The sequence below is a fragment of the Triturus cristatus genome, chromosome 12, assembly GCF_964204655.1.
Source record: "Triturus cristatus chromosome 12, aTriCri1.1, whole genome shotgun sequence".
Classification (NCBI taxonomy): domain Eukaryota; kingdom Metazoa; phylum Chordata; class Amphibia; order Caudata; family Salamandridae; genus Triturus; species Triturus cristatus.
Window position 1 is genome coordinate 245933175 of NC_140595.1, and position 23536 is coordinate 245956710.

Sequence of the window (23536 nt, forward strand, 5' to 3'; positions counted from 1 at the left end):
AGAAGCCCCCCCGGGAGGTCAAGGAGGAGGCGCCCCAGGTCCGCAAACGTGGTAGATTGTAACCCCGGTGGAACGTACACCGATACAAAAACGACTACCTTGCCCTCCATTCTACCCACCAAGACAGTGTAGCGTCCCCTCTCATCATGGCGCACCTCATCAATCTCCAGCGGGAGCGAGTTCTTAACCATGATGCCCACCCCCCGCGAGCCCGAGGTGAAGCCCGAGTGGGCCACCAAGCGATAACCTCTCCGATTCATGGCATGAAAGGAATTACCAATAAGGTGTGTCTCCTGCAGGAAGACCACATCTGGTGAAATCCGTTTCAGATACTGCAGGACCACACCACGCTTAATCCTATCCCCCAGTCCGTTAACGTTCCACGACAGCAAAGTCAAATCCCTACCCCCCATCACACACAGAAGTCATCAGTCGTCCCCCCAAGAGCACCTCGAAAACACCAATACAATAAAGGGTTTGCCTTGCGGTAAAGGAAAACAACACCCCACCCCCGCCCACCCGTCCCAACAGAACTCCCCCCTCCCTGCACCCCTGCATGAGCCCAGACAGACCCCCCAAAGTGCAGTGTGCCTGTCGCCCCATAGATGAAAAACTAACTAGTCCCCCAAAGGAGGAGGGAAAGCCCCCAATAGACCCCGTACGACCTCCACAGGAGGGGAACATACACGAGCAGTCAATGGTGACAAGAATGTTGTCCAGAGCAAGGCCTACTATTCATCCCTCAGTCCTGATCCGGCGAGCCCTCCCCGCCAACCGCACCCCCCCCACCCCCCCGGCCCCGATCCCCGGGCAAAGTGTCCAACCAGTCCCCAGCCGCCTCGGGACGGTCAAAAAAGTGCGTGCGGCCATCCACCTCTACCCTCAGCTTAGCTGGAAAAAGCATTGCGTACTTAAGGTTCAGGTCCCGTAGGCGACGTTTGACTCCGAGAAAACTCAGTCTTTGCTTTTGGACCGCCGGAGTAAAATCAGGGTAGAAATTCACGTCCATGTTGTCGAGCCTGACCGGTCCTTGTAGCCTTGAAGTCTGCAGGATAGCGTCTCTGTCCCGAAAGTTGAAAATCCGGGCAATGAGAGGCCTCGGCGGGGCTCCGGCCTTAGGCCTCCCTCCGGGGACTCTGTGGGCACGTTCCACCGCAAAGAGTTTGCTCAGCCCCCGGGGCTGGAGACGGGTGAGAATCAGGTCCTCCACAAACAGATCCGCCGCCTCCTCCTCTCGTCCCTCCGGCACCCCGATAATGCGGACATGGTTCCTCCGGGCCCGACCCTCGGAGTCCTCCAGTCGACGGTCCATCAGGGCGCTCGCCTGGCCCAGCCGGCGCACCTCCTTTTGGAGGGCCGCCACGTCTGTTGTGAGGCTCGAAGTAGTGTGGGCCAGAGAATCGACCCGGTCATTCGTTTTGGACAAATCGGCCCTCACCAGGCCCACATCCACGAGGGCCGAGTCTATCTTCTGCGCCAGAGTGTCAAAGCGCTGGTCCACCGAGGCCTTCATCTCGGCGATGGCGCCCATGACGTCTCGGAGGGTCAGATCCGCGGGCAAAGCAGACGCATCAGTCGGGCCCGCGGGGGACGTACGCAGCGCCTCTGGAGATCCCTTCTGGAGGGTGTAGCGGTCCATGTTGTTGGACTGATGGGCCGTGCCACGGCGGGTCGATTTCACCTTTGCCCGGTCGCCATCTTGTTTTGTGGACATGGCTGCAATCCCAAAGTCGTGCCAATCTCCTCGAAAGGGCCGACGAACCAGTTCACGGGCTCCGGGGGGGGGCGACCACAGGTCCGCAGGACGACACACAGCCAGCGGGTCGGCTGGGCACCCGGACAAGGCCACACCACCGCACACCGCCCCGCAACCCTACCTCGCCTGAGAGCAAGGAGGGCGCGAAAGTGAAAGTGCGGGGTACGCGAGTCGCCCAGCCTTGCCCGCCGCCGCTGTTCACTTTGTCCCCGGATCGCCCCACAACTCCAATCCGGGGGGCCGGCGTGGAGAAGGCCGCAAACCACAATCGGTGCTCCCGCCGGTGTCCGAGGTCCGATTCGGAAACGGGAAACGGGTGTCGCCTCAGCTCGGGTTCACAAACACAGTCCCCTCATCTAGGACAGGATATAGTCAGGATTAATGCAGGAGGTCGCGGAGGTCCTCAGGAGCTTCGCACCTACGCGGCCATCTTGGTTGCGCGCTGCATTGCAGTATTTGTTTCCTTTTGCAACGTGTGTGATTCTAGCAATACGACTGGCTTAACCTTTTGGAAACGATTAGAAGTTAGCTTAACTATTGGTTAGGAGTGGTGGTTGGGATTAGAACCTACCAACCCACCTGAAAGAATACTACCCATTCTTGTATGTTGATTTTGTATTGTGTGGTCGTATCATATAATTGTTATATAAAGAATATACTCATTTTATTAAAACTTGTGCGGAGTCTATTTGTGATGACATCATTGGGTTACTATGAGCGTGGTTGCACATACTGAACAGTCGTGCCTTGGAGAGAAGCCTGGCTGCTAATGCCAAGCTATTAAGGGGGTGAGCAGGGCTATCTCAGACGGTGTCCTTACTTAGCCTAACATTGAAGAGAGGGTTCAGGGATGCCCGCCTCCAGCATTTGGTGGCGGTGGTAAGCGATGAGGACACCCACTTCCAACACACTCCAACACTGTTCTCTGGGGAGTAACTTCCCACTGATAAAAGCAACAGGCTGGTTCTGATCATCATCATTTGTCTGGGACAGGGCTGCCCCTATCCCATGCTCAGAGATATCTGTCTGCACAGTGAACTACTTTGTATAATCTGGAGCTTTTAATATGGGTGTCTTGCACAAAACTACTTTCAGTATACCAAAAGCATTTTGACAGTTCACTGTCCAGTTTGTCATGCCCCTTCACAAATCTCCTATAGTACCTAATCAAGCCAAGGAATGCCCTGACTTGAGTCTGAGTGGTTGGAGCCTCCCAGTACAGAATAGTCTGGATCTTGGGCTTTAAGGGTTGCACTTGGTTTCCACCAGGTGGCCCAAGTATACAACTGAGTCCTGCCCTATCCGTCACTAGCTTGCCTTGATAAGGGGTCCTGCTTTCTGCAGGGCCTCAAAGACCTTTACAAGGTGAATCAGGTGATCCTGCCAAATGGACCTATAAACTACAATATCATCCATGTACACTGCACTAAAGGACTCCAGCCCAGCCAGGACTTTGTTCACCAGTCTTTGGAAGGTAGCAGGGGCATTCTTTAAACCAGAGGGCATTACAGTAAACTGGTAATGTCCATATGGGGTTGAGAATGCTGATTTCTCTTTTGCTCCGACCAATCTGCCAATACCCTTATGTTAAATCAAAAGTACTGAGAACTTTTGCTGCCCCATACCTGTCAATGAGCTCATCTGCTCTTGGAATAGGGTGGGCATCTTTGGTAGTGACAGCATTGAGACCTGTATAGTCCACACAAAACCTCAGATCTGGTTTACCTCCCTTGAATGGGGTATGTAGACTAAGACCACTGGGCTGGCCCAGGGACTTTAAGGGGGCTCAATCACCCTAAACTCCAGCATCTTGCTGACTTTGGCTCTGATGCTTTATTTGACTTTGTCAGACTGTCTGTAAATTTAGTTTTTAAGAGGTAGGCTGTCCTCGTTGTCCACATCATGTGTAGACCAGGTTGTCTGACCAAGACTCGAAGAAATGAGCTCAGCCTTCTGCCCCAGGACTTGCCTACAGTCAGTTTGCTGTTGGGCAGGGAGGGTGTCTAAAAAGACAACCCCTTCAACAGACCCCTCTTAAGGATTGTTTGAGAGAAGGTCAGGGAGAGGTTCACTCTCTTCTTCCTGATCCTCATCAGTGACCATCAGCATTGTCACATCAGCTCTTTCATGAAAAAGGTTTCAGACGGTTGACATGGATGACCCTGTGTGGGCTCCTGCAACTGTCTAGGTGAATCCCTCTTTTCTCACTAGGATAGGGTAGAGTACACTCCATTTGTCCTGGAGGGCCCTAGGTGCAGCAAGATACAAAATCCAAACCTTCTATCCTGGTTGAAACTCAACCAGATCAGCCCTTTGGTCAGACCATTGCTTCTGGAGCTCTTGGCTTGCTTCATGGTGTTTGTTTGCTTTCTCCATATACCGAGCCATCCTGGAACGAAGGCCATGCACCTAATCCACAATGTTCAGTTTGGACTCTTTTAGAGGCTTCTCCCAGCCTTCCCTCACTAGAATCAGTGGTCCCCTAACAGGGTGGCAAAACAGAAGCTCAAAGTGATTAAAGCCCACTCATTCCTGTAACACCTCTCTGTATGCAAAAAGCAGGCATGGCAAAATGACATCATATCTCCTTTTGGGTTTGTCAGGGAGTCTCATGATCATACCTAATGGTCTTGCTGGATCTCTCAACCAGACTATTGGTTTGTGTGTGATATGGGGTAGTGAACTTATAAGTCACACCACATTGCCTTGAGGTAAGCATATATAAAGTTACTACCTCTGTCTGAAGCCACCTCCTTAAGGAAACCCATTCTAGTACAAATACTCAAGAGGGCTCTGGCACCTGCAGGAGCAGTGACAGTCCTAATGTAGTGTAGTTCCTATACCCCTGATAGGCTCTGCGCATTGGAATAATATACACTATAGTTTTGACATAGGACTGAGGTCAGTATGTCTCTGTCGAGTACATTAAACTTCATTACTTGTGTGTGCCAGCTAACTCAGAGGTCACTAGAAAACTTCTCGAATAAACAAGAAGGGATTAGATTCTGACAACTTTGTTTCCCTTAGAATCGGAACCATCTCAGAAAACGTGGAAACAATAGATACCAGTTTCACTCAGTCAATCGTGCATGCTTCGTTTCTACAGAGTTACACAGAAATGAATAGACGGACGTTTCAATAAAAAGGGTTTATTGAACAGTTTTATTTCTCGTGCAAGAGATATTAACATCTACAATCGTAAGACAGAATGCGAAGTAAAATATGTACAGCGTTAGCAGTAAAATAAAATAATACTGCAGTAGCATGGTTTGTAGCTATGACAGATATTCATAAAAATACATACATAAATAACACAGGCTAAAATGTTAATACTCAGTTGATGCTTCTAGTTAGTTCTACCCCAGTGTACCTAACCTTAGTGTAGTACGAGGTAAGAAGTAGGTGCTGTTTGTCTATAGTCTAGCTTAGCTATAGTTTCCAAGATTTGCCAAAAGTCCCTCTAGGTTCTAGTCCGCTCCATACCTTAGAATGAGTGAGGTTGCAATCTCTTTCCAAGTCTCGATCTCTAACACCCCGCAAGGGGAGTCAGAAACACTGGAGCTGGATTCTCTGTGAGGAGGATGACAGCGTCTGGTCAATGCGTCAGGCGGGGACTTGACTTCCTTCTGAACTTGCCGTTGCGAGCCGCGTCGTGCAAGTAGGCAGCCGAACCGTGGTTTGCCATGGTAAGTGAAGGTATATTTATACCTTGAAGGTGTTTAGGAATGCCAGTATTGACGTAAAAGTCGGGCAGGAGAACGTCATGAATGAACCCCTAACGAATAGATGTTTATGCATAATAAATGAGTTCTTAGAGAAATCAATATCCAAGCAAGGGGAAGTCCTAAAGGCTTAAGAGTCTGGTTTTCCAAGAACTCGTTGTGACGTAGATGAACGGATGTAGGTGGCCATGCCTGTATTTGGTTAGCATGGATAATGCCTAAATAAGGGTAGGGTTTCTATGCCTAAATATGGGCAATGCGAATTGTGCCTATATAAGGACATAAATCGGGAACCCTATACACAGTATCTAAATCGACACACAACACCCACTCCACATTCGTATGAATGACATTACTAAATCCTAAACATGCTAAACATATCTAAAATATAGCTACATATGGATGGCTAAGAACATGTTAAAAAATACATCGTAAAATGAATAAAAAAAGTTGCCATGCATAAAGATGCACTGGTGCTATACATATCATATTAAAGCAATGTTTCATTCCAAGCATATATTTACATTGAATGCTAAATGAATGAACATACATATATATACACATTATGAAATGGCTCGTAAATACAGAAGAATAAAGGCCGAAACCAGTTCATGCTAAGTTACATAAATCAATTGGTATTGACAAGGTGACATATTGTCTCTGAAAGTGTATCAAATAATTCTGTTATCTATGAATAGTTATGCTATAAGCAGATTACTGTACCATAAAAAGAAAAATTCAAATTTGGAAAAAGAAAATAATCATAGGAAAATGTTCCAAGTTTAGTCTTTGTTTTGAAAAATGAAGGCCAAATTCAGAGTCTTCCCGGTACACAGTGTATGGGGATGGAGAAAACATGAAATCTTCTAACCCTGTAGACAAAAAGTCATCTACCGTTGTAGATGAAAGTTGGATTACCTAGTTTAGAAGACTAACCGCATATAGATGAGAAGCATCGCCGTCAGCATTGGTCGCATCAGCAATGTTCGTATCAGATGTTACCTGCATGCCTGTTGTTTTCTCTTGTACCTCAGCAGTAGCAATTTGCGTCTGTGAGATCTCAATGAATGCTGTCATCAGCATTGGTAGCCGCAGGGGACAACACACAGCATGGGTCGTTACGGGGTCCAGCAGAGTATCAATATCTGTAGGCATGACTGATGGGAGTGTTAGACAGATGTCTAGCATGCATTCTTCACCGCAAAGCAGGCAGCGTAAAACAGGTAAAATGCAATCTTGCCAGATTGGTCTGAATGACAGAAACCATGTGGTATTTAATTCTCGTAGACGAGGTAAAACTAAAATTTGAACGATGCGCTCATGACACTTCATTTCCAATAGAGCTCTCTCTATGGTGCTCGGAGTGACGCGGATGATTTGGTTTGCTATATCAGAGCAGTAGGAGCAAAAATAGGATACCTGCAACGATCCCAAAAAGTAGTGGCAGTCCGCCAAACACAGAGTGCACGAAGTTGGGAATTATTCCGAGGACTGTTCAAAAGGTGCTAACAGTCCTGAACACACAGTTTTAAATACATGTACAATACCACTCGTATCAGACATGTTTAAGATACGTTCCAACATTTCTGAGAAATGTATAGGGCAGTTTGTATTCAAAAGGGCATTTATCTCGGCAGAAGTCCTTGCGATCTGTAGATCATAGGTTTCTTTGGCCGAGGTCAGTGGCACAGTTTTTTGTAAAAGAATAGCTTTCATTCTGCTTAGAGTATCAATTCGTATAGAAGAGATGTTCAGTGAAGGCCATAGAGGCGACTCCCTGACTGTCTGTATTTGTGGAAACAAGACTTGCATACAGCAAGTGACCCTGGATGTAACCGTTTCTAGATATGGGATACCTGGCAACATTCCACAGCCGCTGTGATCATTCACCATGAGGTAACTTCCATTTGAAGGTAGTCCAACAATTGGAGTAATCACTGCAGCTGGTGACCCTTGCAGGTGACAGGATAAGTTTGTAGTGGAACCATCGCAGGCCCGGTGTAAATTAATACCCTGACAAAGGAGAGAACCGCTTGGTGCGTTTTCACAGTTTGTACCGCTAAGTAACACTTCACGCCCCCCACTCCAACATCTATGTGTGTAAGGTAAATCCCAAGATGTCTTGATGTATTCTTTACCCAACCTTTCATATTTGCCTGCTGGTATATGTTTTAGGCAATATTGAAAATGGAAAGTTGTAACAGGCAGAGTAATTTTACCATGTATGATCCACTCAGTAGCTGGTTTTTCTGCCACCATGAATGGGAATTTTTCCAGTTTTTAAATGCTCAGCACCGTATAGTCTGCTCCCCTTGTGCCAGTCTGATCTGTTTATCAGTGAGATTGAATTCTGAAAACAGTGACGTAGTGTTGATTAAACGCCAAGGCACATAGCCTGAATGCAGGTTTTGGAGCGTCCAGCCTAATAGCATTTTAGAACGTAATTGAGACTGACCATGTTGCTGCATTACCAAGTCTTGTTCCATGATGTCTATGGCAGAAGACACAATGCTGTCCAATGAATATATCCTGGACGACAGAGTCATTAACCCATTGTCTACTACAGAGAGAGATTTCTCTAAATTAATACGATCAATTTCTCGTATTCGTTCTGCAGTCTCTGCTTGGGTAATCTTCCATATTTCATTATAAGCAGCGTAGATACCGACATATATGAAACGTTTTTCATGCGGTCTTCTCGGTCCTAGCAAGAATTCCCTAAGGTCTGCGCCTTCTTTAAGTAAAGATTAGTGTTGTTTTACATCCTGCAGTGTAGCTTTCTGTAGCCAATCAAGGCAGAGTTTCCCTACACTGTATATTGTTACTACCCCTGGATGCTGTCTTTGAACATAGCGTGGGTCTGGCCTATTGATAGTGAAACCATGTGTTTTGTTCAGGAATCAATCTTGACAGTTGTTTGTGCCTGTGGGCCAGAGCAACCATTTTTTCCATTCTGGATCTGATCTGTTGTGATGCAAAATATTATGTACGTCGACATCCCCCCGTGTAGTGCTATTACTTGTAGGTATAGGTATGGTCGGTGTGTTCATGTCTTTGTCATGACAAGATGTTTGTTGGACAGTGTCATTCAAAAACATAATTTGCTCAGGGATGATACGGGCTCTAAACAAAGCTTCTACCCCCTGCACTTGCCAATCTTTTGTACCCCAGACAGATTTTGCCTCAATGTTGTCTTTCCAAAAGTCGAAACCCTGTCTAGACAGTTGGGCAATAAAGGCTGCAGAATAAATATGTTTCATATTGGTTAACATATTTTTTGTTCCTGTCTTGTTATATTATTAAAATAAAACGATTCTGGATTTGATCAGTTGAACCCTGAAAAATATGGAAATTCCATTGCAAACGTTTTTGAGCTACCCTTTGGAGGTGTAGGACAATGTTCCCATTGGTTATACATAAATACATTTCTAGGTGATGCAAGAAATGATGACCATAGTGATTATAACAGTACATTTGTTCATAGTCCGTCTAGTATAGTCTAAATATTCATGATTTGTGAATACTGCAGACATCTCTAGATCAGACATCATGTTATTAACAATCTTGAAGTCCCAATCATCAGAAAAGGTACTAAAGGTAATAAAGTCACTTAATGAAATTTTAAATAAGTGTGGAATCTTCAGATGTTCCTACGGGCCAAAAATGTCATATTCAGTTCTGTCCCAAACTATACCCTCTGGTATAGGAACGGCTGTGATAGTTCACTGCTGACAAGTCTCTTGCTTCACGATGAGATGATTTGTGTGGCTGGAGAAGTAAGTTCACTCTTTTACTTGCTGTGTCCATTTGAATATATCTTCCATTTATCAGCATACCCAGAGTTATTACTATTACCAGGGATAACCAAAGTAGAAAGAAGATTATTCCCAAAACAATCCATAGTTCAATCCATGGTGAAACCAGATAAGTCTTTTTGAGGAGATGAAAAAAGTCTGTTGCTTGTTCTTTGAAAGTTCTTTGTGCTGGCGTCATTTCAGGTTCGCTGGGATCCTCAGAAAACGTATCAAAGTTAATGAAATAGTCAGAGGCAGTTCTGTCAATAGTTGGAATTGCATCAGGATTCGTTGAAATCGCTGGAACGTTGACCACTTGTTACTTTGTTGTAGACATGTGTATCAGGACGAACTATTATTTGGGTCTCAAGAGGGATGAGTTCCATAGCTTTGTTGCTTCGTCCTTTATTTCTCACTGTAGAATCTTCAAAGGTGACCAGTCTCTCAGTTTGAACCTCTTGGATTGTAGCCAGCAGAGTGCGTCTGCTACATTGTCGGAGTCCACTTGGCCTACTGCTTAGTATCGGCCACATACTGTGGTTTGATCAGGTCGATGGACACAAATCTTTTCTCCTTTTTACCAACCAGGGGCGGCATTAGTACTGTTCTCGATCTGTGGATTGCTAAGACAGGTACTGGTTGTCTGTAAGAAGGCCCAAATTCCTTCTTGTCCGCGATCTTTTCTCTGACTAGATCACCAAGCTTTGGGATCCAGACAGGCCTTGGTGGGATGGTTGGTTTTTCCCCTATGGTTGTGGTGGTTGGCTTCAGGAACACGTTGCTTTGTTTCAATCTTAGTTCAATTTAAGTCCTGTAAAACAGTCACACGATCTTTGATATCAAACTTTTTATTTTCCACCACTGTGCCTTTCATGTCAAGGTCCGGAATCAACATTCTAGTTCCAAATAGGACTTCATATAGAGTGACACCCCCTAGAGAACTTCTTGGCAAATTGTTTAATGAGCGTTGGACCCCATAAAGATGTTTGACTGCACCCATCAGCCGAACATAATACCCTAGCTGTTATCGACTGCTTTATGTCCCAGTTTTTTCTTTCCACAACAGAATTTCCCTCAGGATGGAATTGAGAAGAATACCGCAATGCTACGCCCAAACTGGCCATGGCTTCTTTGTAAGCTCGAGAGCGAAACGCAGGACCCTGGTCAGAATGTAGTGTGCCAATTGCGTATGTGCCGATAAAGATGCGCAAATCTTTTATAACAGTTCGAGCGTCAGCCGAGCGCTGAGGCCACATCCAAAGGAACCTTGATTTAGTGTTTGTGGGACTACATTAGTCCTCAGGGATGGCTGCATGTAGATAGTCTAATGCTGTCTAACAATGGTGTCTCTACTGGGCTGGCTACGTTGTATACAGGTGCCTGGTGGCGTTCTGTACTGCGATCTTTATTGCAGTCTATGCATTCATTGATAAAAGTGTGAATCAGTGTATTCATTCCTGACCACCAGTACAATTCTTTTAGGTTTAAAATTGTTTTAGAGATCCCCTGATGTATCAGACCCTCTCCCAGATGTGCTTCGTAAATCAAAGCTGCTCTTCGTTCCATGTTTACCCTATCCCCCACTCCAGGGATTCGAGCAAACATAATGCTGTTCGCATCAATTATATGAGTATTTGAGTGGAAACCTTTTAGGTAACGCTGCACTGCTGTCTTTGCTTGAAGCATTGACAGCCAGTATTATTTCACTGTCTATTTTAGTTTTTGAACGAGTGATTGCAGCTAGTCAAGCAGTTTGCACAGCCCCTTTTCGCGGCTTCATCAGCCAATGAATTCCCTTCAACGTGAACGCCCTCACGTTGATGACTCAGTGTGTGTATCATGTGAATGTTTTGTAGTCCGTTTCGCAACTGAACTACTTGTTCCCAAAGCGTTTTATGCTTGATTGTGCCACCTTTTGCATCTTTGAAGCCATTTTGAAGCCAATTCTGTAAATATTCATTGTATGATTGAACACAATAAAAAGAATCTCACACTGAGTGTGGCGAATTCGCGATCCGTATTTTCAAGTGCCATTTTAAATACTTGTAGTTCAGCTCGCTGAGCTGTATAATCTCCAAGAGATTGTGTTTTTGTGACCATTGGTCTGAATTTGCCATCGAGCATACGACCTGTAACGATCGCGCATGCTGCACTATAAGCTTGCTTACCCCCCGTAGCGGGTTGTGCAGATCCGTCAGTATAAATTATGAATTCTTGGTCAAGAGGGAGAATTTCAGTAGGCAGAGGAAATTCGTGTTCGTATTGCAGGAATGCTAGTGTTTTTAAATAAGGATCAAAAACATATTCAACATCAGTTGCAGCAAGAGAATTAACCCACTGTATCCATCTTGGATGTAAAACTTGTGCATTCGGAATACTCGCTTTTGTAACTGCCTCTAAGGCTGGTACACGGGTTACGACCATAATGCGTTTCCCCTGTGCTAGGGCTCTTTCTTTTGCTACAGCGGTTTGAACTGTTGTCAGAATTTTTTCTGTTGATGTAAATTTCATTTCTGCTTGCGTATTCTAATGTGATTTGTATGCAATTGGTACTTTTTCACCTTCGTTAAAAGTTAAGTAGGTGAATCCACATTGACCCGGAATGATTCGGATCACTAAGTTGCGTACGTTTACGCGTGTTTGTAAGTGTTTTGTTGCTAACATGTCAGCTTGAAGTGAACACAGGATGTCTGTGTGTTCCTGTGTCTAATGTGTGTTTTTAAAATCAGGTTTTATTAATTCGTAGAGAGGTTTAACCCTTTCTGCGTAGTTTAGAATGTATGTTCTTCCAAAATTTCGGAAACCTAGAATCGACTAGATTTTTCATTGTTTTTGGAGGTTGGAGCAGCGCACACTTTCCTAAAGAGTTGGCTGCCAGGCTTTTTCCTTCACTTGATAGTTCACATCCTAGGAAAAGGACGTTGAGATGAGCAATTCTCGAATAATTGAATTTATAACCTTCAGAGGTGAAGCCCAGTATAATGGTATTCACTCTGTTCAAGTGTCTGTTCAGGTCATTGTCTGTTAGATAGATATCATCAACATATGACAATGCCTTGTCATCATAAATTTGTAGTAACTCTGTTACCCTTGCTGAGAATAACCCTGGACTATTCTTGAATGACTGAGGGAGACGACAGAATGGACTCTGGGTCCCCATTATTGAGAAAGCTGTCAAATACCTACTTTCAGGTGCTATGTTTTGAGAAAAGAAACCGTTAGAAATATCTAATGTGGTTTTATATTTTTTACGCACAATATTATTCATTATTGCTGTACTATGTGCATTTTGCACTGCAAATGTTTTACAACAAGAGTTTAGGTGTCTGTAATCCAAAACTAGACGATATTTATTGTCTGGTTTGGAAACAGGAAACAAAGGATTGTTCATTGATGAGGTGCATGTTTCAATCACCCCTTGGTATTCAAGTTGATCTAAGATCCCCCTGACCTGCTTTTTAGCTTCTTGCTTAATTGGATACTGCCTTTGTGCAGTTGGTTGATTTTTTTTTTTTAACTGGATCTTATGGTGAGGTGAGTCCTCATCCAATCCTAAATGATTTTTGTATAATGCTGGGGCTTGGGCCACTGCCCATTTCCTGGCATAAGTATATTTTAAATGTATTGGAACATGGTTAGAGAAGGCTGGCATGATGATGGCTTCGCCCTGTGGGCACTCTCTGACAAATATTGGTGGCCAGTCCTGTTCTGCTAAAAGTATATCATAACCCTTTGAAAGTCGCTCCCAAAAGAGTGCTTTCACTTTTCTTGGTATGTCTCCCTCCATCCGGAGTGTTATTTCATATAACCTTTGTGGAGAACTAACCCTGATGTCTGCAGTTTCAACTCGAAGCGGGAAGGGGTGGGTCAGGGGGGTTTTGTTACTCACAAGGACCTCCTGTTGTGCAGTCCTAGTACATGCCCGCTGCCGCCTATCCGCGGTGGTTAAGCGGTAGTCAGGTACTGGTATATGTACGTGAGGTTATCGAAGCGTAGGGGGTGTGTGGACCCATTTACACGTAATTACGTTGAGCTGCGCTGCGCATCAGTCACTAGAGCGGTGGGCAGTGGAACCTAATGAGGCAGCAAGAGTTTTTAGAGGTTCAACTTTGGCAGCCATGTTGAGATGTAGTGGTGCCATCAGATAGTTATGGCAATGTCGTTGTAGTCATTTGATTGAAAGGCCAAAACAGTAGAGAATCGCCTGTTATGCGCAATCAGAGATTTCTGTTGGGGTGGTTTGGAGTCTACCCAAAGTAAATCAAAATTAAACTAAAAGAATTGGTTCAATTGTATCTTAGTCCAGTTGAGAACGATGTAATCGCTCTGTTACAAATACGCGCAGTTCAATATAAGGGAACTGTGGTTGAGTGGTAAATTATGTTTACACGAACAGAATGACGGAAAAGACTCTATTCTAATTACAATCCGGTTACTCACAGTGCTGACGTGCATATGAACTGCAAAGGTGACGGAGTGTTGCTGAGGGATAGACCTAGTGGTATCAACCACTTGCGTTGTGTAGAACAGAGACTGCAATCACTCATCTGTCCACCTTGCAGGAGTGCTAGGATTGAGAGCTATGTTCCCAACAGATTGGTTCAATGTGGCCACGTGTCACTATAGTAAGGATTATCTGACTGATCACGTGTAGGCGCTACTGCTCTTGTTAGGTCATCTGGAGCGTTGATATTAAGCATTAAGGATTATAGCTGAATCAGTTGATGAATTCAGCCCAGGGTATGTTGTCATTAAGTCCCTGAGTGTTGGATCGTAGGTGGAATACCCAGCGCTGTTCTTGTGTGAAGAGTTCTTGTTGGCCAGTGGGGGTTGGAGTCAATGATGGCCCAACGTAAACTATCTGGTGTGTGATGTTCTTCAAGGAAATGTGTGCACATCTTAGTGTTGGTTTTTCTACAGCGTCTCCTGCTGCCGTGCTAGCTGATCCGTATCTTTACTGGTCTTGTAGTCATCCCCACATAGCGTAGGTGGCAGGGGCATGTAATCAGGTAGACACAATTCCTAGTGTTACAATTAGTGTATCATTTTTGTTGCTAGGGTCTCTGCAACCCCAGGTCTATGTTTTTCGTTGTGGTGGTCAGAGGACAGACCGAGCATGACCCACAGCGGAAATGTCCCTCAACTGTAGGGAGAGCCCATAGTGTAGGTTGCCTAATGCATGGTGTCCGGGGGCAAGTATGTACAAGGAGGTCCTTTAGGTTACGTGCGCATTTGTATGCAAACTGCGGGGTTGGATCAGGAGTAAAGTTGCCTGTGTTAAGGATCCCCCAGTGATTCTTAATGACTTTTTGTATTTTGTTGGATGAGGGGGTAAAAGTTGTAACGCACGTCAATGTGTCATTCACGATTCTCTCTCTACTTTCTAGCAAACTCTCCCTGGGATTGTTTTTGGCTCATTTGTCTGCTTTGTGCATCACCTTGTGTGGGTAGTGGCGATCCTATAAGTTGGATCTCAGAAGGGAAGCCTGCCTCTCATATTCATTAGTGGTGTTACAGTTCCGATGTAAGCGGGGGAACTGGCCTAAGAGTAGGTTGTCCCTAAGGGGATCTTGGGTGGTGGCTTTCGTAAAGTAGCAGGCTATTACCGTCAGTCGGTTTTTTGGTGTTCGTGGTGAACAGTAGACCCACTTGGATAGAGATGGATAGGTCGAGGAATGGTATGGAGCTTTGTGATATGGTATTGGTGAATTTTAAATACGGGTCCAGTGTATTGACCCAATTGCAGAATGAAGCACAAGTACCTGAATCTCCGTTCCAAAACAGCAGAATGTCGTCAATATAACAACGCCACAGTAATATATTGCTGCGAAAGGGGTTGCTCTCGTGTTCAATTAATTTGCTCTCGAAAGCCCCCTTGTAGATGCAGGCTAAACTTGGGGCGAAAATGTTGCCCATACAAGTGCCTTGTATCTGGTGATAGAGTTGGTCTTGGAATTAGAAGAAATTTTCTTTGAGGGCGAAGGATGCACATTCGACAATGAATATGATGGGGGTTTTGAACGGCCAAGAGTCTTCCTGGTGGAGGATGTCCTCCAGGGTTTCTAGGGTGGAGTCCTGGGGGATGTTGGTATATAATACCTCTACATCCAATGTCACCAGGAGATCTATCTTCTCAGGTGACGGGAAGGTTTGTATCACATTCAGAACATCCGTGGTGTCTCTTAAGTATGTCGGGGTCTTCATAATGACAGGTCGCAGAAAAAAGTCACCGAATTTACTGAGAAGTTGAACCTCCCAAAACTCTTGCAGTCTCATTAGGTTCCGCTCTAATGACTGACGTGCAGCGCAGCTCAACGTAATTGACGTGTAAGCGGGTCCATACGTCCCCTACATTTCCATCACCTCATATACAAATACCAGTACCAGCATGTGAAGCGACCCCTTAAAGCTTGACTCTGTTACCTTAATCTCCACTGTAGGTAACTACTTGAGCCGCATCTTACTGCAGAGGAGGTCACCCTGAGTATTACCTGGGGTAGGGTTTTACTGTGTCTACTATTTACTTTTAAACTGTGATATTTCTATGTGTGTTTTCTGTTGACAGTGTGCTGACGCCCATGGACTCCCTAACTTCAAACGGCCCGTTTAGGTGTCACATCAACTTACCACTTTTGAACTTTACTTAGTCACACAGAGTCTACCACAAGTACATATTTTATGTACTAACGGGTAGAGATACCTATGCAGAATAAACGCATTAATTCACCACTGGTGACTTCACGAGTATATAATCATTATGCCTATTTATTTCTCTTCTTTTCGGTTGGATCCTCTCATTAAGGTTTTCACTAACAAGTGGGTGCAGAGTCGCCCAAGACCACAAGATACCTAAATCATGGTAATTCTACAAAGTTTATTGCGTGTCCCGGTCTCAAACTCCTGTTTCACTTCATTTTTTTTCACCATTTTAAACACCCACAGTCCTATCAAAACGCCATGGGATCCACTAGGGACCATTCAGGCTTGAAACATGTTGACCAAAAAACTAGACCAAAAACCCACCACTCACCATCTTTTTTCTCACTAAGAAACATAAAATGGCACACTCCCTCTTCATTGACAATAAGGAGGTGTGTTCTTTGTCGCCTGTTTTTAATGCCACCGTACGGACCCAAGAAGAAATACTTTGGAAGGTATCAGTACGGTGTTTTAAAACCCACGATCCTCACACTCACCACTGCGGCGTTCCTCAAAAAAGAACACCGACATAGAACCCTCTCTCGTGGCCCGTGGGGGACTGCAGCGCCACCCCCACGAGGAGCAAACCGCCCAATGATGAAGCATGACACCTGCAAGGGAGTGTGAGGGCAACACTCCAATTAGGAGGAATTCCCTTTCTGAATCCAACCTTCCGCCACTTATGTAGTCGAGCACCGCTTTACCTCTACCTTGAGCCGCCGACTAGGCCGGCCTTCTCTATTAGGAGCAGTGACCCTCCAGTGATTTACAAGCTATAGCCACCCACTCATCAGAGACTAAAGCAGCTTCTTTGTGCTCTCTGACCTGATCGATCAGGGCACACAAAGGATCTTCTCTGGAGACTTGCATCCCCTGTGGGTGCTGCACTAGTGGGAGTCTTTTGGGCCAGTTCGGTGTCCATTCTGCTTACAGTTGAAACACAAAGCCTTTTTGAGATCACAGAGTTTCTGTAGTAGGGGATCTCTGTGTATAATCATAATCTAGTGAATAGTCCCGCCCATGTGCGCGGACCCCGGAGCAATAAAAATAATCTCTTAAATTATCAAGTCATGCAGACCTGCATCTATACTTAAGAGAGAATTTCAAAGACAGATAATGCAGCCTATATCCACAGGCTACACTGTCCAGTACTTCAACCAGAAAGAATTCCACCAGCAACCACCAACAGCACTGCCTGTTCAGCTTTTTCCATAGAGACAAAACCTGCCTCTTCCAGCAAAAGCCTCTGGAATGATAGAGAGGAAGGAACAGACATACAAGCCCCATAGGCTGCCATTATGTGGCTCAGAACAGGATACTGTGCCTTTAAGAAAACTGTCCAGACCTTTTCCAGTATCCCAGAATGCACAGCAGGTCCCTTTTACTTTCAGTTCTTTTTTCCGGCTCCTGCTAGCAGGACCCTGGAGCATTGAGCTCTCCCTTTTCAAGGGTTTATTGTGATTTTTGTCAATTTTTTCAAGTGTTTAGTGTGCTGGTACTGTCAACATGCCTGGCTTGTTCGACAAGTGCCCAGAGTGTGACAGAAAGAAGGCTAAAACAGATCCACACGAGGTGTGTATAGGCTACCTTCCCCAGTCCCATGTGCCTGAAGACTGTGAGATCTGCCAGATCAGGCTCCAAGTCCTGGAGGACAGAAGGCTGAAGGCACAAGGTGGGTCAGGAGGGGCTGATTCTGCCCATGCTGAGGCCTCTGGGGGGCTTTCCAGGGGCAAGAAGACCGGCAAACGCCCCCACTCTCCACCGGCGTCGATGACGTCGACTAAGGCGTCGAGAGGGATGACCACGGTGTGTTCACCGTCTCCCCAGGGCTCTGGGGAGAAGCGCCGTCGACGTTCGACGTCGAGGGACCTGACCGGACCGCCGTCGACGACTTCGGCATCGTCCGCGTCGACGCCATCAACGTCTCCGTCGAGGCATCGGCGTCGAGATCAAGCCCGGCATCGGCGCTCACTGTCAAGGGGAGGTCGCCGTTCGCCGTCAGCGAAGAGGAGGCGTTCGCCGTCAAAGCGTTCACCATCGAGGCGTTCGCCGTCGAGGCGTCACTCGCCGTCGACGTGGCGATCGACGTCACAGAGGCGATCGACGTCACAGAGGCGATCGACGTCACAGAGGCGATCGACGTCACGGAGGCGATCGACGTCACGGAGGCGATCGACGTCGAGGAAACCATCGACGTCACGAAGGCGATCGACGTCACGAAGGCGATCGACGCCGAGGAGGCGATCGACGTCAGGAAGGCGATCGCCGTCACAGAAGCGATTGACGTCGAAGAAGGATTCATTAACGTCTAGTAGGCACGAAGGGCGCCCGGACACCAGGAGTCCCTCCACGAAGTGCCCGGACTCGGGGTACTCAGTGGTATACACGCTGCCGCCGCCTCCTCCGCCACCGCCACAGACGCCTCCCCCCCCCACCACCACCACCACCAACTCCTCCTCCGCCTCCTGCTATTCCGCCTCGCAGGCCTTCGGGCCCACCACCGGTTCCGACGCGGTCGGTCTCATTGCCCAGGTATCCGCCGCCGCCGCAGGGAACGCTTAAGCCGCGGCGCCAGGGTAAGCCGCCGTCGCCGGGTCCGGCGAGGCCGGCGGACAGACCGAAGCCAAGAAGATCGCGCTCCCGCTCCGGACGGAGAGGGAGATCGCGGAGCTGTGGGCGTTCGTCGTCAACATCGAGACGACGCCACAGGAGGCGAAGATCCAGGTCGCGAACTAGATCATCGGCCAGGGACTTCTCTCTTACGCTGTCGGACTCACCCGGGAAGAGGGTGTCGCCGGTTGACGATCTGGTCTCCTTCCAGGAGGTGTTGCTGAGAGGTGCAGCCAAGTTGGGAATCACGGTGACGGTACCGACACCTACGACGTCCGTGATATTCGAGACGCTGCATAAGAAGCACCTGTCTCGCCCCCTGCTGCCTCTCGTGCCGGGACTGGTGGAGCCCGCTATGGAGTTGTTCCTCACTCCGGCAGAGACGAAATCCGCCCCCTCCCGGCTTATGAAGAAGTATCGGGCTCCGGACTCTGACCCGACCTTTTTGAGGACGGACCCTAAGCCGGATTCAGTCATTGTGACGGCGGCGAGGAAGCAACATGCTACCACACCTTCATCGACCGTTCCACCCAACAAGGAAAGCCGCTGGCTGGATTCGGCGGGCAGGAAGGTCTGTGGTACGGCTGCCACCACCATGAAGGCGGCGAGTGCCGGGGCTCTGTTGGGGTGTTACGACCGTGCCCTGTGGGATTCTCTCCAGCAGTATGCGGAGCTGCTGCCTCGTGACAAGAGGGAAGACTTCCTGGAGACTTTGCGCGAGGGGATGCTAGTCTCGAACCAGGTGATCAGTGCGGCAGCGGATGTGTCCCTGCTGGCGGCGCATGGGTACTGTCATGGCGTCCACCAAAGACGGCACGCGTGGCTTCGCCTTACCTCGCTCAAGCCGGAGGCTCAGCAGAGAGTGGCCATCTCCCTTTCTCGGGGAAAACCCTGTTCGGCCAGCATGCGGACGACGAGATGGCCCGCATGAAGACGGAGGCGGAGACCCCGACGGCTGTCGGGTTGGAGAAGCCAGAAAAGAAGAAACGCCCCTTCCAGAGACGGTTCGGGTCTGCGAGCAGAGGGCGTGGGCAGGCCTCGGGACAGCAGCAGCACCAACAGCAGCAGTTCCGTAAACCCTTCCAGAAACGCCAGAAGGGTAGAGGGGGCCAACAGTCCGCTCCTGCTACCAAGGGGCCAGCCGGGTCGCGGCCCTGAGCATTTACTTCCCCTGCAACCGTTACCCACTCCAAATGGGGGAAGCATTCAATTTTTTCCGGCAGAGTGGAGAAAAATTACTCGGGACAAGTGGGTGCTGAATATTGTTTGCAATGGATACAGTCTTCGTTTCATCAGGCCGCCTCCAGCGATCCCGCCGGTAAGCTCGCGGTATCAACTGCGAGAGCTCCAGGCGGAGGCAGACATCCTGTTACGGAAAAAGGTGGTGGAAGACGTACCTCTGTCTCAAAGAGGAAGAGGTCTGTACTCCTCGTTTCTTCCTGGTTCGCAAGAAGGACAAGAACGAATTCAGGCCCATTCTGGATTTGCGGCAAGCCAACAAATGGATTCGCAGAGAGAAGTTTCGCATGCTGTTGTTGCATCAGATTTACCCTCAGCTGCAACAGGGAGACTGGCTCTGTGCCATAGACCTACAAGATGCGTACTTCCATGTGCCCATTGCACGGAAACACAGGAAGTTCCTGCGGTTCCAAGTCGGCTCCAATCATTATCAATACACAGTACTGCCATTCGGGCTGAAGTCTGCTCCAAGGACCTTCTCGAAGTGCATGGCAGTGGTAGCGGCGCACCTGCGAAGGAACAAGATGTTTGTCTACCCGTACCTGGACGACTGGTTGATCAAGGCCTCGTCTTTTTCGGAAGAGCAGGCACATTTCCGGAGGACGTCCGTTCTCTTGGACAAGCTGGGGTTACACGTCAACATGTCCAAATCCGTCCCGACTCCGGTCCAGTGCATACAGTACTTGGGGGCCTCCATCGATACGCTGTCAGCAAGCGTGTCTCCTTCGGAGGAGAGGCGGTTATCGCTCCTTCGGAAGGCTCAGGACCTCATGGCCGCTCCATCGACGACGGTGAGGAAGGTGTCTTCGCTGCTGGGGTCGATGGCCTCCTGTATCTTCCTCACTCACGGCAGCACACGAGACCACTGCAGGAGTGCTTGGAGGATCAGTGGGATCAGAGGACAGGTTCTTGGGACGACAAGATACGACTGTCTCTGCATGCTCTTCAGTCTCTGAAATGATGGTGTTCGGCGGAAAATCTCCTCAGGGGGGTTCCCTTCCACAAGGACATTCCCACGACGAGTATCGTGACGGATGCGTCTCTCCAAGGCTGGGGAGCGCACTCCGGAGACTTACAAATACAAGGAAAGTGGTCCCTGCTGGAGTCAACGTACCACATCAATTTCCTGGAACTCAGAGCTGTTTCCTTGGCATTGAAGGCCTTCCATCCGTCCTTCCAGACCAACTCGTTGCTGATACAGACGGACAATACAACCACGATGTATTATCTCAACAAGCAAGGGGGGTCGAGATCGCGCACTCTGTCGCAGGAGGCGCAGGCGATCTGGCGCTGGCTTCTGGCCCGAGGACTGATGATCACGGCCACACATCTGCCGGGAGTGCAGAATGTTCAGGTGGATGCGCTGAGCAGGCTGCTTCAGGAGAACCACAAATGGGTCATAAACGACGAGGTACTAGGAGAAGTCTTCGCAAGGTGGGGGACTCCAGACGTAGATCTGTTCGCCACCGCTGAAAACAGCAAATGCCGAGACTTCGCATCCAGGTACTACCAGAAGGGGACGCTGGGGAATGCGCTATGGATCGACTGGTCGAACAGCTTTCTGTACGCTTTTCCACCCATTCTCCTGATTCCGGCGGTGCTCATCAAGCTGTCCCAGTCCGGGGCGCGGATGATCCTGATCGCCCCGGAATGGCCCAGGCAGTGGTGGTTCACGGACCTGCTTCACTGGTCTCTCCTTCCTCACATGCGGCTGCCGTGCAGGCCTGACCTTCTCACGAAATTCGGGGGCGGATGGTGCATCCCAACCTCTCGTCTTTGAGTTTGGCGGCATGGCATGGCTCCTGAGATAGTGCAATATGGCCATTTGAATCTACCAGAAGATTGTATGGGCATACTGAAGGAGACTAAACGTCCTTCCACTAGGACTTCCTATGCTTACAAGTGGAAGAGATTCTGCATTTGGTGCAAATCCAAGAACTTTGATCCGACAACCTGTAAGGAAGATGTCATCCTTCCATATCTTTTACATTTGGCGCAGTCTGGCCTTAATTTACACTCCATTAAGGTTCATCTCGCTGCTTTGACTGCTTACAGGAAATGCCCTTCACAGACTTCCTTCTTTCAGATCCCTGTGGTCAAGGATTTTTTGGAAGGCTTGAAGAAGGTGTTCCCTCCGGTCAGACTTCCCTCGCCTTTCTGGGAATTGAATGTGGTGCTGTCCAGATTGATGAAAGAGCCTTTTGAACCTATTCACAAGGCTTCGTTGCAGCACCTGTCCTGGAAGGCGGCGTTCCTAGTGGCCATTACATCGGCCCGCAGGGTGAGTGAACTTCAGGCGTTGTGTTGCCGTGAACCTTATACTGTATTTCATGCTGCTAAGGTTGTTATGCGTACTCACCCTAAATTTCTTCCTAAGGTTATATCTGATTTTCATGTTAACCAGACCATAACTTTACCTACGTTTTTTGAGAATCCTTCTTCTCCAGCGGAAAGGTCTCTACATTCCCTGGACGTTAGGAGAGTGTTGAAGTTTTATCTTGATAAGACCAAAGATATTCGTAGGTCAGACCAATTGTTTATCAATTATGGATCAGTCAGGACCGGTCTTGCTACCTCCAAACAGTCCATCTCTCGGTGGATTGTGTCCTGTATACAGTTGTGTTACCAAAAAAAAAGGGGGTAAACCTAAGGCTCATTCCACCAGGGGCAAAGCTGCCACGACTGCTTTGCTGCGTGATGTTCCGATTGCAGAAATCTGCAAGGCGGTCACTTGGAAGTCGGTCCATACCTTTGCTGCGCATTACTGTCTGGACGCGGATGCCAGGGCAGATGCTCAGGTTGGGCAGGCTTTGCTGCGAAATTTGTTCGCACAGTAGTGGTGTTATTTTGTAATCTTCTCCACTGCCGTTTTTGTGTGGGGATGGGCTTGCCATTCTATTCACTAGATTATGACTATACACAGAGATCCCCTACTACAGAAGGAGTAGTTTCTTTTCTGTAACTCCAGTTCTGTAGTAGGGGTATCTCTGTTATAGTCATAAGCGCCCGCCCGCCTCCCCGGTGGGGGATGAATGTTAATATAAGGAATGCTACAGGTCTGGCGTGCTACGCCTTCAAAAAGAACTGAAAGTAAAAGGGACCTGCTGTGCATTCTGGGATACTGGAAAAGTTCTGGAAAGTTTTCTTAAAGTCACAGTATCCTGTTCTGAGCCACATAATGGCAGCCTATGGGGCTTGTCTGTCCGTTCCTTCCTCTCTATAATTCCAGAGGCTTTTGCTGGAAGAGGCAGGTTTTGTCTCTATGGAAAAAGCTGGACAGGCAGTGCTGTTGGTGGTTGCTGGTGGAATTCTTTCTGGTTGAAGTAGTGTAGCCTGTGGATATAGGCTGCATTATCTGTCTTTGAAATTCTCTCTTAAGTATAGATGCAGGTCTGCATGACTTGATAACTTGAGAGATTATTTTTATTGCTCCAGGCTCCGCGCACATGGGCGGGACTATTCACTAGATTATAACAGAGATACCCCTACTACAGAACTGGAGTTACAGAAAAGAAACTACTCCTTATCGTGGTACCCACCCTTTGACTGGGAAGTGTCTTGGGGCCCACCCTCCTGAACAGGTTTTTGGGGGCCTTTAGGAGACTCTTTGGGTTTTTCCCCTTTGTGTCCAACATCTTTCCCCTGAGGAGGATTGGTAATCCCTTTCTTCTTGTCACCTCCATCCTGGGTCTTTCTGGACATCCTTGTTTTGACTT

At 47.7% G+C, this 23536-nt stretch overlaps 1 protein-coding gene across 7 annotated transcripts in view; it reads left to right on the forward strand.

Moving 5' to 3' along the window:
• HACL2 (2-hydroxyacyl-CoA lyase 2) overlaps positions 1-23536 on the forward strand; it is a 1062010-nt gene that overhangs the window by 335396 nt on the left and 703078 nt on the right. The window lies entirely within an intron of this gene.